This window comes from Solanum pennellii, chromosome 3 (genome assembly GCF_001406875.1).
Source record: "Solanum pennellii chromosome 3, SPENNV200".
NCBI lineage: Eukaryota > Viridiplantae > Streptophyta > Magnoliopsida > Solanales > Solanaceae > Solanum > Solanum pennellii.
In genome coordinates this window covers 57,175,510-57,187,430 of record NC_028639.1, presented here as the reverse complement: position 1 = coordinate 57,187,430, position 11,921 = coordinate 57,175,510, and the positions used below count along the sequence as shown (strand labels likewise).

Here is an 11,921-nt window from a genome sequence, read left to right as displayed (position 1 = left end):
TTTTTTTTTTAAGGTGGAGTGTTTTGTCCATGTAGAGTGTCATGTGGTATTTTATAAATAATCATATATTATTATAAGTGGGAACAGTTTAACCCAAAAAGTTGATTTATCATTTTGTCCCTATATATTAAATAAATATTAATTTATTAAAAAAAATTGCTTATAATCTCAACCCTAATTTAATTCTTTAGAAACACCTGTTCAGCCTCCCTCATCAGTGTAACAGCGTTTCATTTTTGTGCAGCGTCTCTGGACTTTTTTTCAGGCTCAACTTTCATTGCTTTAATGTCCAAAACCTATTTCAATGTATTGGTTGGGCTTGTGATCTTTTTGTAGTTCTTGTAGCTAGGCATATACCACGATCTGAAATTCATATGATAAGACATGTGAATTTTTAGTCTCCTAAGCAGATTAAGACAAAGACATTTCATTCCTTATGTATACTATCCGAAAATTATCATTTTGTGGTTGAGGAAAAAGCATGGGGATGCTGTTGTAGTGCTCTCTGTATGTGTGCAAAATAGACATTTAGATGTTCTCTTAGTGTTGGGTTATGAAATTGAGTTGTAATATCGTTTTTATCATTTTTTGGTTTAGTGGTTCATTATTTATTTATTTATTTATTAATCATTTTTGATTTAGTGGGTGATTGAAATTTGTTTTTATATTGGTTATGAGTCAGTAATATAAGCAAAGAATGTCAAACATCATTCTTTTCTTTTTGGTTAGTTGTGATAAAAAAAATTTAAATATGAAAGGTGAATACAATAACAGGAAAAGCAAAAGCATTAATGTACCAATGTTCCAACCTTACACGGTGTAATTGTTTCATGTAGAAAACATACATTAGTAACATATATTCACTGTGCACAAATTGACTCAGGGAAATTTCTAAGTCCCAAACTTATATCCTAATGTCTCTGTATACATAGCATTCTGAGAAGCGGTCATGATCTTAGTAGAGAATCATCTATTGTCGCCTTTCGTATACACACCATTTTTCAATCTCAAACTCATGCAGAAGTCTTTTGTGATAAAGATTGCTCATTTTTTGTTTTTATGTATTCTTGTGTTTACTATTTTGGTTCTATTTTGAAGTGCTTAGACCTTGCTTCTTCTTTTTTTTTTTGGTATAAATTCCGATCGAGTAGATAAGCTAACAAGCTGAAGATGCAGCCGCTAATGCTTGCATGTAATTAACATTTGCATTGTAAATCAAGTGTTTTATGAAGTTCCTATATATCCAATAATCTACAGAAATTAATTCTACATTTAGTAATTAGTTCTTCCAAAAGATCTTGTTGTTCCCATTATAATATAGAATAAGTGTTACCTGTGTGACATCTCCAATATTGACCCAAAATAACCATCATCATCCGTTTTGGCAAAAGCAAAGTTGAGGTTCATATTGATGAGAATGCCATTAGCATTTACCAAGATTAGTTGAATTCTTGGCTCTTAGGAGTCTTTCTTGTGCTGTAACTCATAGATCTTGCTTAGTTCTCTTTGGAAATTTGTTGGGTATAGTTCTCTTTGGAAATTTGTTGGGTACCATAAAATTTATGGCTTTTAAATTGAAATTTTCTTTGATTTGTTAAATAATTTATCTTGCAAGTTCTATATCACGGACTTAGAGTATTTGCTAATTTTCGTGTGGCCCTCGACGACTTACTCACTAATTTTTCAAGGTCTTGTAAGCTCAAGGAAGCTTTTAAGACTTAGATCGCTAAGAGAATGATTGAGGAAGAACTTCGAAAGAACAAAAGAGAGCTTTGGAAGAAGGCTTTTGTATTATGCTTTAGACTACTTACAACTTTGCTTGGTGCCTTTGCAAATGTGGGGCACCTCTATTTATATTACTTCCTAGGGACTAAAGTGCAATTAGAATTTACTTTACAAGTCCCTAGAATATTTACACTTTGGTCCCTTTTCTAGAGAATTCTATACTACCTTGGGACCTTCTCTAGCCTTCTTGAGAGTTCAAAAATGTTGTAGAGTTCTCCGCACAACTCTAGAGCAATATGCCCCTTTACGGATGCGGAATTAGGCTGAAATTATGGCGGGACGTCACACGCTCCCCCACCTGATGATGCAACGAGCGCGACGCATTGCTGTAAGAACTCTTGGACTTTGTCCTTGAACTGCCACAAATCTTCATATTTCTTCCATGTGATCTCTTTCGGAGTTTGTCCCTTCCAATGCACAAGGAACATTGCGCTGGCTTGTTGACCTCGCTTCCGTTTGGCTTGATAATCCATGATAGCTGCGATCTCTCGGTCATGCGATGCAGTGACAGTAATGGTACGGCTTGAGGACGCTCGCATGAAACATCGGATGGATCTTAAAGTGTGGAGCTAACTCCAACTTGTACGAAATCTTGCCCACCTTGGCAACGATCTTGAACGGACCCTTATATTTGCGCACTAAGTTTTGATGGACGCCACTTAGTTCTTTGAACTGTCTTGGATTGAATTTCACCAAGACCATGTCGCCTTCATTATAGTTCGTGGGACAATGCTTGCGGTCGGCGAACTTCTTCATCTTCTTGGCTGCCTTGTCCAAGTAGGACTTGGTAGTGTCAAGCTGCTCCTCCCATCCCTTGGCATGATGGTAAGCACCCAAACTCTTTACCTCAAAAGCAGTTGGAAACGAATGCAGAGTTTGGGGTTGTTGGCTTGTCGCCAACTGAAATGGTGTGCGTCCGGTGGACTCGCTCCTCTGCAAATTGTAGGGAAACTGTGCCATATCTAGGAGTCTGGCCCAATCCTTTTGATGCGCACTAACATAGTGCCTTAGATAGCACTCTAGTAGGGCGTTGATGCGTTTGGTCTGGCCGTCGGTCTGCGGGTGGAAACTTGTGGAGAAGTGAAGCTCCATTCAAAGTATCTTGAACAACTCTCTCCAAAAGTTCCCGGTAAAGCGGGGGTATCGGTCGCTAATGATATGTCTCGAAAGCCCCCAATATTTAACCACATTCTTAAAGAACAATTGAGCAGCCTCTTTTGCCGTGCAACCGGCTATGGCGGGCATGAATGTAGCATACTTTGAAAACCTGTCCACCACGACCATGATTGTACCAAACCCGTCGGACTTCAGCAAGAAAGTGATGAAGTCCATGGTCACGCTGTCCCATGGGCGTTCTGCTACGGTTAGTGGCTCTAGTAACCCTTCCGATTGCCTTTGCTCAACCTTGTCTTGTTTGCACACAAGACAAGTTTGCACATAAAAATCGATGTCGTCCCGCATGCGTGACCAGAAGTAAAAAGCCTCGATCAACGCCCTCGTACGTCGCTGTCCTGGATGCCCAGCCTATGGTGTGTCGTGGCTTTTGTTTATGATGCGCCGCTTGATAGACCCAAACTTGGGTACATAAACCCTCCAACCGGTGGTGAGCAAGAAGCCATTTTCTACCCCAAAACGCTTGGTTTTGCCTTGGACAGCCAACTCCATCAGTTTTTTAGCCTCTGGATAGTGTTGCATGGCATCCTTGATTGCATCTTGAATGTAACAGTGATCTGTAGTGATGGAAACAAGCTCGGCCTTCCTACTTAGTGCGTCGTCCACGACATTGCCTCTTCCTGGCTTGTACTCCAAAATATAGTCGAACTCTGCTAGAAAATTTTGCCATCTAGCTTGCTTTAGGGTGATCTTCTTTTGGGACTGAAAGTATCTAGTGGCAACGTTGTCGGTCTTGACCACGAACTTGGAGCCTAGTAAGAAGTGTCTCCACGTCCGTAGTCAATGCACAATGGCCGTCATCTCTTTCTCCAGCATCGTGTACTGTCGTCCGACCTCATTTAATTTGAGGCTCTCGAATGCTATTGGGTGTCTATATTGCATTAAGTCTCCTCCAATGGAAAATTCTGAGGCATCAGTATGTATTTCAAAGGTCTTGGAGAAGTCGGGCAATGTCAAGATCGGCTCCTCCGTTACTGAGGCCTTGAGACCTTTGAATGCTTTTTGGCACTCCTCGCTCCAAACCAACGAATTATTCTTCTTTAACAACTCGGTGAATGGAGCAGATTTAGCGGAGTAACCACGCATGAACCTGCGATAGTAGTTCACAAGCCCAAGGAATGATCGCAGCTCGGTCACCTTCGTGAGCGCCTCCCACTCTTGGATCTCCCTAATCTTTGCCTCGTCCATTCGGAGTTCGCTTTGGATGATAACATGGCCTAAGAAGTGCACCTCAGGCTGGGCGAACTCGCACTTCTCCCGCTTGACGTAGAGCTGGTTCTCTCGTAAGACTTGGAAGACTTCCCTTAAGTTCTCCACGTGTTCCTCCAAGGTGTTGCTATAGATGACTATGTCATCCAAGTACACCACCACGAACTGGTCCAAGTAAGGATGAATAATCTCATTCATCAGCGTGTAAAAGGTTGCGGGTGCGTTGGTCAAGCCAAAAGGAATCACCTACCACTCGTATACTCCGTATCTAGTCACGTACGCTGTCTTTGGCTCATCTCCCTCTGCGATGCACACTTGGTAGTAGCCTTTCCGGAGGTCCCTCTTGGTGAAGTACTTGGCATGCCCAAGTTTATCAAATAAACCTAGAATTAGCGGGATAGGATATTTGTTCTTAATTGTGACCTTTTTGAGTGCTCGATAGTCGACACATAAGCGCAACAACCTGTCTTTCTTCTTCTGGAACAGCACTGGCGCGCCATAAGGTGTTTTGGATGGACGGATGTGACCGGCCTCGAGGATCTCCTTCAACTTCTTCCTTAGCTCCTCTAACTCCGGCGGAGCCATATGGTAAGGTGCATGTGCGGGTGGCTTGGCTCCGACCTCTAACTCTATCTCATGATCTACCTTGTGCCTCGGAGGTAGATCCTTCGACAGCTCGTCCGGTATCACGTCCTCGTTCTTCTCAAGGACTTTCTCTATGAGCCGTGGCAAGGACTTCATAGTACCATTGTCTTCTCCCAAACCTGCAGTGGTAGCTAGGAACGTTGGCTCCTCTTTCTTTAGACCATTCACAATCTGCATGGCCGATAAGTTGGCGTGCCCTTACTTCTTTGGCACCTTGACTAAGGGCACCATGCATGAACCTTCCCTCTCCATGACCATGAGTCGTTGGAGGTAGGGATCGATCATCGTGTGGCAGCGCTGGAAGAATTCTTGCCCGAGATCGATGTTGAATATGTCTAGAGGAGTGACGGTTATGTTTGTCTTTCCTTGCCACTTTCGAAACGTGATGCTTACTCCTTGGGTGACCCCGCACACGGGAGTCGGTGGGGCGTTAACTGTGTTGAGGCGGGTGTTGCTTGGCATGTAATTCAGCCATAACCTCTCTGCCACCATTTTGGTGATGATGTTTGCTTCAACACCAAAGTCTACCATGGAACGAGCTGGTCGTCCATTAATGGAGATGTTTTTACATAGTGCGTGCATAAGTCTCCTGGTTTCTCGGTCTGCTTGGCTATCGCACCGCGCAGTCCAACCATGCCCAACTGTGTCGTACCCACTTCTTACCCTTGCTCTTGTGCGTCCTTCTCCTTCCGTTCACGTAGGATGGCACCAAGGTTCTTCATTTCGGGGCACCTGGCATAGCCGTGTGGTCCTCCGCATATGTAGCATCCATCTTCTTTGTTGGTCTGCGCCCACTTATCTGTGTAATTCTGGCATCCGAACCGCTTGCTGTCCGACTTGTGGAGGTCGTTCTGCTTGGGGTGTTCCTGCTGCTTCTTGCCTGGACCACAGTCTCCCCGACCTTTGGCATTACTACTTCTTGTATCTTTGCCCTTTACCTTGTCATTCCGTTCATGTTTGAAGTCCGTCAAGGAATCGACTTGTGTGATGGCTTCGTCTATGGTCTTGACCTGACGCCGCTCCAACTCCGTCTTGGCCCAATTCTGTAGTCCGTCCATGAAGTGGAACAACATGTCTTCGTCCGTGGGGCTGGGAAATGGAAGTATAGAGTTGTAAACTCTTTCATGTATGCTCGAATGCTTCCAGTTTGCTTCAATTCTCGGAACTTGCGCTTAACCTCGTACACGACGTTGTTAGGGAATAAGACTTTCTTGAATTCTTCGCGGAATTGCTCCCACATGTTGATGGTGCACGTCCCCTTCCCGATCTCGGCCTCTTTGCACCTCCACCATAGCAAAGCCATCTTGGGCAAGTACAACACGACAATGTTGATCTTGTTCTCGTTGTTTCTTACCCGACTACACTTGAAGTAATTCTCCAAGTGCCATAGAAATATTTCCACCTCTTAAGCGTCACGGACGCCCTTGACTATAGGTGGCTTGGGACCCTCGACCCTGGCCTCCCTATCAAGGTCAGGTGGTGCAGATCCTTTAATCTAACGCTTTCCTTGAGGGCTTTTACTTCGGCCTTCAGGGTCTCGATCGTGCTAAGTGCTTCCTTAAGCTGATGCTCCAAGGAAGTGATGGTCTTTTTTGTGTTAAGCACATCCATAAGTCGACACTCCAAGGAAGTGATGGCCTCCTTCATCTCGAACTCGGCCCGCTGGCGACCTTCCAAGTCTTTACGGATGTTCTCGATCTTCTCAAGGGTGAAGTCCTCATGGGTCTTGAACTTGCCGTCTGCCACGTTCATGCGCCGTCCTAAGATCTCGACGGCTTGTATCGCCACTTCCACCCTTGCGACCCATTCTTCACCAGCGGTGACGTCTATGGCGTCTTTGCGCAATTCATCATCACTTTCTTCGGCCGTAGAGGGTGGATGAGATGTTAGTGCCTCGCTAGGTGTGGGTTCGAGCATAACCTCCTCATTACCCTTTTGATGTTTCTTCCCCTTTCGGTTCTTATTACCACCATCCACACAGACGTTGGTGGTGCAAGCGCAGTTTACGTCTCCTTCGGTAGCCATTCCCTTAGTATCAAACCTTGTTGATACCACTTTATCGTGGACTTAGAGTATTTGCTAAGGTTTCGTGTGGCCCTCGATGACTTACTTACTAATCTTTCAAGGTCTTGTAAGCTCAAGGAAGCCTTTAAGACTTAGATCGCTAAGAGAATGACTGAGGAAGAACTTAGAAAGACCAAAAGAGAGCTTTGGAAGAAGACTTTTTTATTATGCTTGGAGACTGCTTACAACTTTGCTTGGTGCCTTTACAAATGAGGGGTACCTCTATTTATACTACTTTCTAGGGACTAAAGTATAATTAATATTTACTTTACAAGTCCCTAGAATATTTACACTTTGGTCCCTTTTCTAGAGAATTCTACACTACCTTGGGACCTTCTCTAGCCTTCTTGAGAGTTCAAAAATGTTGTAGAGTTCTCCGCACAACTCTAGAGCAATCTGTCCCTTTTCGGATGCGGAATCAAGCTGAAATTTTGGCGGGTCGTCACATCAAGGTGTGTAAGTTGTTTATGTGCTGAATTAATTGAAGAGAAATATAAATATTTATAGTCAGTGAATTCCTCCATCTTTTCTCTATATTACTCATTTTTCTTGTCTCTATCTTCCTTACTGTTGCGGAATAAATATTTGTAATAGTAATTCATATATGCATAGGAACAAGTTAATTTTTACTCTCGCATAATATTTTCATCACCCTATTATATTTTTTATTTTCCTTTATTTGTATATTGCCCTTTTTATATGCATTTATTTATCGCACCATATTATTTTTGATTTATATTGTTTTCTTTTTTCTTCCATACTGTTAAAATCTCATAAATGATTGTGTTGTATTTCATAATTCAAATTATATATATATATATATATATAACTGACAAAAATTTGTTTTGTCAAAATTTACAGATGACAAAATTAGTAACTCTCAAATGAGCCAAAGAAGACGAAGGGTACATATACATATAATTATTATTTATATATGTCAATTAAATATTTAAACATGATTATTTTATAACAAATAAATATTTTTATTTTATAGGTGTAGACTATAAAAATTGATGATGATCTACTAAACATCCTAAGGAAGACATATGTTGATCAAATTTCTATACAACTATTACAGAACACCACTCTCCTTTGACGATAAGTTCTCGATATGTATGTATCTGTAAAAGGGTGGAGGGTATTCCTTAAAAATAATGCGGAAGATTTTTAGGCATTAAACATTTTGCTTCGAGTTTGTAATTTACACATCGTACATTTATATTTTAAAGGCATTTATACTAATTAGCATTGTATACACGTGCATTGCACGTGTTCAAAAATTAGTAACAAAAAAAGTGTGTAGTACACACCATCAAGAGAGTAGTAAAAAAATTTATTTCTCAAATTAATGGGAGATAGTTTAGATATATAACTCATACTCTCCATAATTTAGGTAGGAAAACTCAAATAAAGGACAAAGTATGTGTTTCTGACACTTCACTCATTTTAAAAAGTTCCAAATTTAATTTGACCTAAATACTAAATTTTTTCTAGTATTTAAGAATTTAGATTATTTGCCAAAAACATTTGTTAAATAGTAATAAGTTGTAACCCCCTCCCCCCCACACACAAATATTTTTGAGAATATCTATGGCCAAATGAGTCCTAATATCTTCATTAAAATATAAGTAAGTTATAAAAATCTTGTAAAACTTAATCCACACACCAATATATCATAGCTAATTTTTTCATTAATATTAAAGCATTTAGGAAGAAAATAAAATATATTTTACTAAATTCTTATTTAAATAGGAATATGCGGAATGTTAAGATGAAACTCTCAAATTTAGATCATAAGAGTTAGACACAAGACGACAAAAAACCCCCTTTCTTTGCCATTTTTCGTAGTCTTCTGCTTTGTTTCCTTCTTCGTCCTTTTTTTAATTTGGCGTACTGCAAACGTGAATCGTTTTAAGTAAATTACATGTCAAATTATTTAGTCCCTTATCTTATTCACAGGTCTGATAGGTTCATTCCATCGTAGAAAAGTTGTATGCTTCCACAATGATAACAATGGTTAGAGACTTGCAGTGTTAACTACTGCTGAGGCTGCAGGAATGACTGTATTGAAGACAGGGAGACTGGTGGTACTGTTTGCTGAAGCTGCCTCAACAGTGTAATCATGCTACTAGCAATCTGCTCTGTCGGCTATTGAACAACGTTGATAGTGAACAACCTTGGCTTCAATCAGGTCAGCTTTTATTGGAAACAGGAATAACCTACCAAAAGGTGTCGGATATGAGTATAAAAAAAATCAGAACAAAGTTATTTCAAAGTTCTCCTACAGGCTAAAATAAGTAAAGGAAAGACTTTTGTAAATAAGTAACACCATTCGAGAAACTACACAACATGTGATTAATAGAACATCGAAGTAGAAAAGTACTTGGGCCGAGTCAATGCTGTCACAGAGAAAATTACAGATCTTCCCTAATGCTGAAACTTCATTATCATAGGTCATTATGTTCTCAGGTAGTACAACAATTGGATGCCTTTCAAAACTTTTAGCCTTGATAGAGCCTCTGAGTAAGGGTAATGAAATGAAGTTAAAGTAGGAACATGTTATCCCTGTCCCCCATCCTTCTTCTTACCAACATAGGCATTAGATATGCTAAGAGCTCATTGAAGAGGGGCAGAAAATCTGCCTTGAATATTTTTATTGATATACCCAATATTTCACCTGCCTATAAAGATTTCAAAATGATAAGCCTGATAATACGAAAAACATGTTTAATGATAAAAGGATCTACCACTCATTCTTGAGAAACAATTTTGTTAAACATACTTGGTCAAACACTTCTTTTTCTTGCTCATTTCCTCCCTGAGCAATTCCCTTCTATGGGTATAAAAGTCTTTAGATTTTCTCTGTCTTGTCGTTTTTTTGTTTGACTTAATCACATCCACAATACTTCAGACTTGACCTGAAGTCCAAAGGAGAATACACGATCATATATTAAAGTTCATGATAAGGAGTAACCGTAAAAACATACTATATGTTTCTAAGACTTAATTAGCATTAAATTGTTTAACAGTCATACACATCTCTAGTAATTACTTGTTCCCCAATATATGTTCTGCTCTCCCAAGTTTAGGTCCAACTCAATTTTGTTCAAGTGGTGTATGGATCAGATTGTTGAGTGCACTTCGAGTAATTCCACCGAGTATACTTATCCAGGTAAGGTAACTCTATTTCTAACTCATATGATCTATAACTCATCTTATACAAATATACTATCAAATAGACACGAGTTTTGGAAGTCTAGCATCATTCTCTTGATAAACCTGAATCTTTCATTAGTCACACGTCAAAAACTATGTATATATTGAGATGGTTCAACGATTGTCATTCATCAGATCAACCGGACTATTTGTACGAACAAGTTTTTCTCACCTTAAAACATATGTATATGATCATACAATTATTTTTTCTTTTGGATGCAGTTAACTTTAAGTTCTGTAGAATTCTTTGATGTGATTTCATTGATCTTATTTTTTTTTTAAAAATCAATATACTGAAATAGTTAACTGTTATAGTTTACATTCTCATCCCATCCAATCGTTGATATAGCCTTTTTCTTATTTTGGTTTGATGACTTTCTTAAAATATCTGAAGTCAAGTTTCATTCAATTAGTTAATAATTAATCATTTTGACTGACTCTTTTTACGTAACTGATAAGTAGAAAAGAGGTAGGAACTAGAATAAATAGTTCGGTAGAAACAAATGCAAAAAATATTTATTGCTACTGAAATATTTATTCTAGTTCCTACCGCTTTTTTACTTATCATTTACCTAAAAACAATCAGTTAAATCAATTAATTACTAACTAATTTGATTGAAACTTGACTTTTGGGATTTTCATAAAGCCACTGAAATCAAAAATTAAGAAAGCCTATATCGACCATTGGATCTGATAACCTATAAGTAAGTGTTGATACAACATATTCTTTTCTAGCATTTGATAAAACCTACTTGAATTTTCCTTGAAAGAATGATATCCAAATAATGTTTTTCCTGCAATCTTTAGAACTTACTTGAAATCTATTATAAGTATAGTAAAATGCTTATGCTCTATTCAAAGAAAGAGGTCTTTATTTACATAACTATATGTCCTGACAACAAGGAGCATTGTTCCATATGTTTAGTAAGGGGCACCTAAATTTCAGAATCATTTCTCCCCTTAAGTTTGAAAATTTACTTAATTAAGTTTGATTTAAGCCTACCTTTTTCGGTCTGTGTGTCTTAGGATGAGTATTTTGATGGCGAGGAAATGAATAAATTAATTGTGGTCATTTATTCCATATCGATTGCATTACAGAGTGGAACAAGCTTGAGAACACTTTCCCATGTGCAAGAGGAGAGTGCTGACTATGCTACCTTGAGAATTCATTCATTTCATGTTGCCTTGGCTTCAACTAACATAATTTGAGTTTAAGAATACTTGCACCCACCAAAGGATATCGATGAAATAATGATTTCTTGTATTTCTGTTGAAATAGCGGAAAATGGTTCGTCACGCTCCATCATCTCTTCCACAACTAGGCTTGTAACTTCCTTGTCCTTTATTATGAGTTCCGAAAACTGCAAGCCTAGTTGTGGAAGAAATGACAGAACATGACGAACCACCTTCTGCTATTTCAACAGAAGTTTAAGAATTCACTAATCCATAGATATCCTTTGGTGGGTGCAAGTATTCTATAAACTCAAATTATATAAATTAAGAATGGTTCGCTCAACTCTCATTATAAGCCCTTTATTTGAACAACCAATGAAGAAAAGCAACACCATGTAGTCCAAACTAAACTGATTGGTTAAAGCCAAGTGAACATTGAATTCATGAATTCTCAAGGTGAAGGTAAAATAGCTGACACTATCCACTTGCATGTGGCACAAACATTTTTGAGGTTCTTCCACTCTTTGTGCAACCAATATGGTATAAACGAAATCAAGTTTTGCACGATCTTACCTATCAAAATACTCTTAAGACACATGACTCAAAAAAAGAAGAAGTTTGGAATCAAACTTAAGTAAGCTTATAAACGTAAGAAG

At 39.0% G+C, this 11,921-nt stretch overlaps 1 long non-coding RNA gene across 2 annotated transcripts in view; it reads left to right on the top strand.

Moving 5' to 3' along the window:
• The first annotated feature begins 8,642 nt into the window (after positions 1-8,642).
• Positions 8,643-11,921, top strand: part of LOC114076319 — an 18,772-nt gene continuing 15,493 nt past the window's right edge. The window contains exons 1-2 of one of the 2 annotated variants that reach the window (XR_003577118.1): positions 8,643-9,067; positions 9,966-10,048. This is a non-coding gene — a long non-coding RNA (uncharacterized LOC114076319). Of the gene's footprint in view, positions 9,068-9,965; positions 10,054-11,921 lie in introns of both variants that reach the window. The other variant, XR_003577119.1, reaches the window with a different exon arrangement.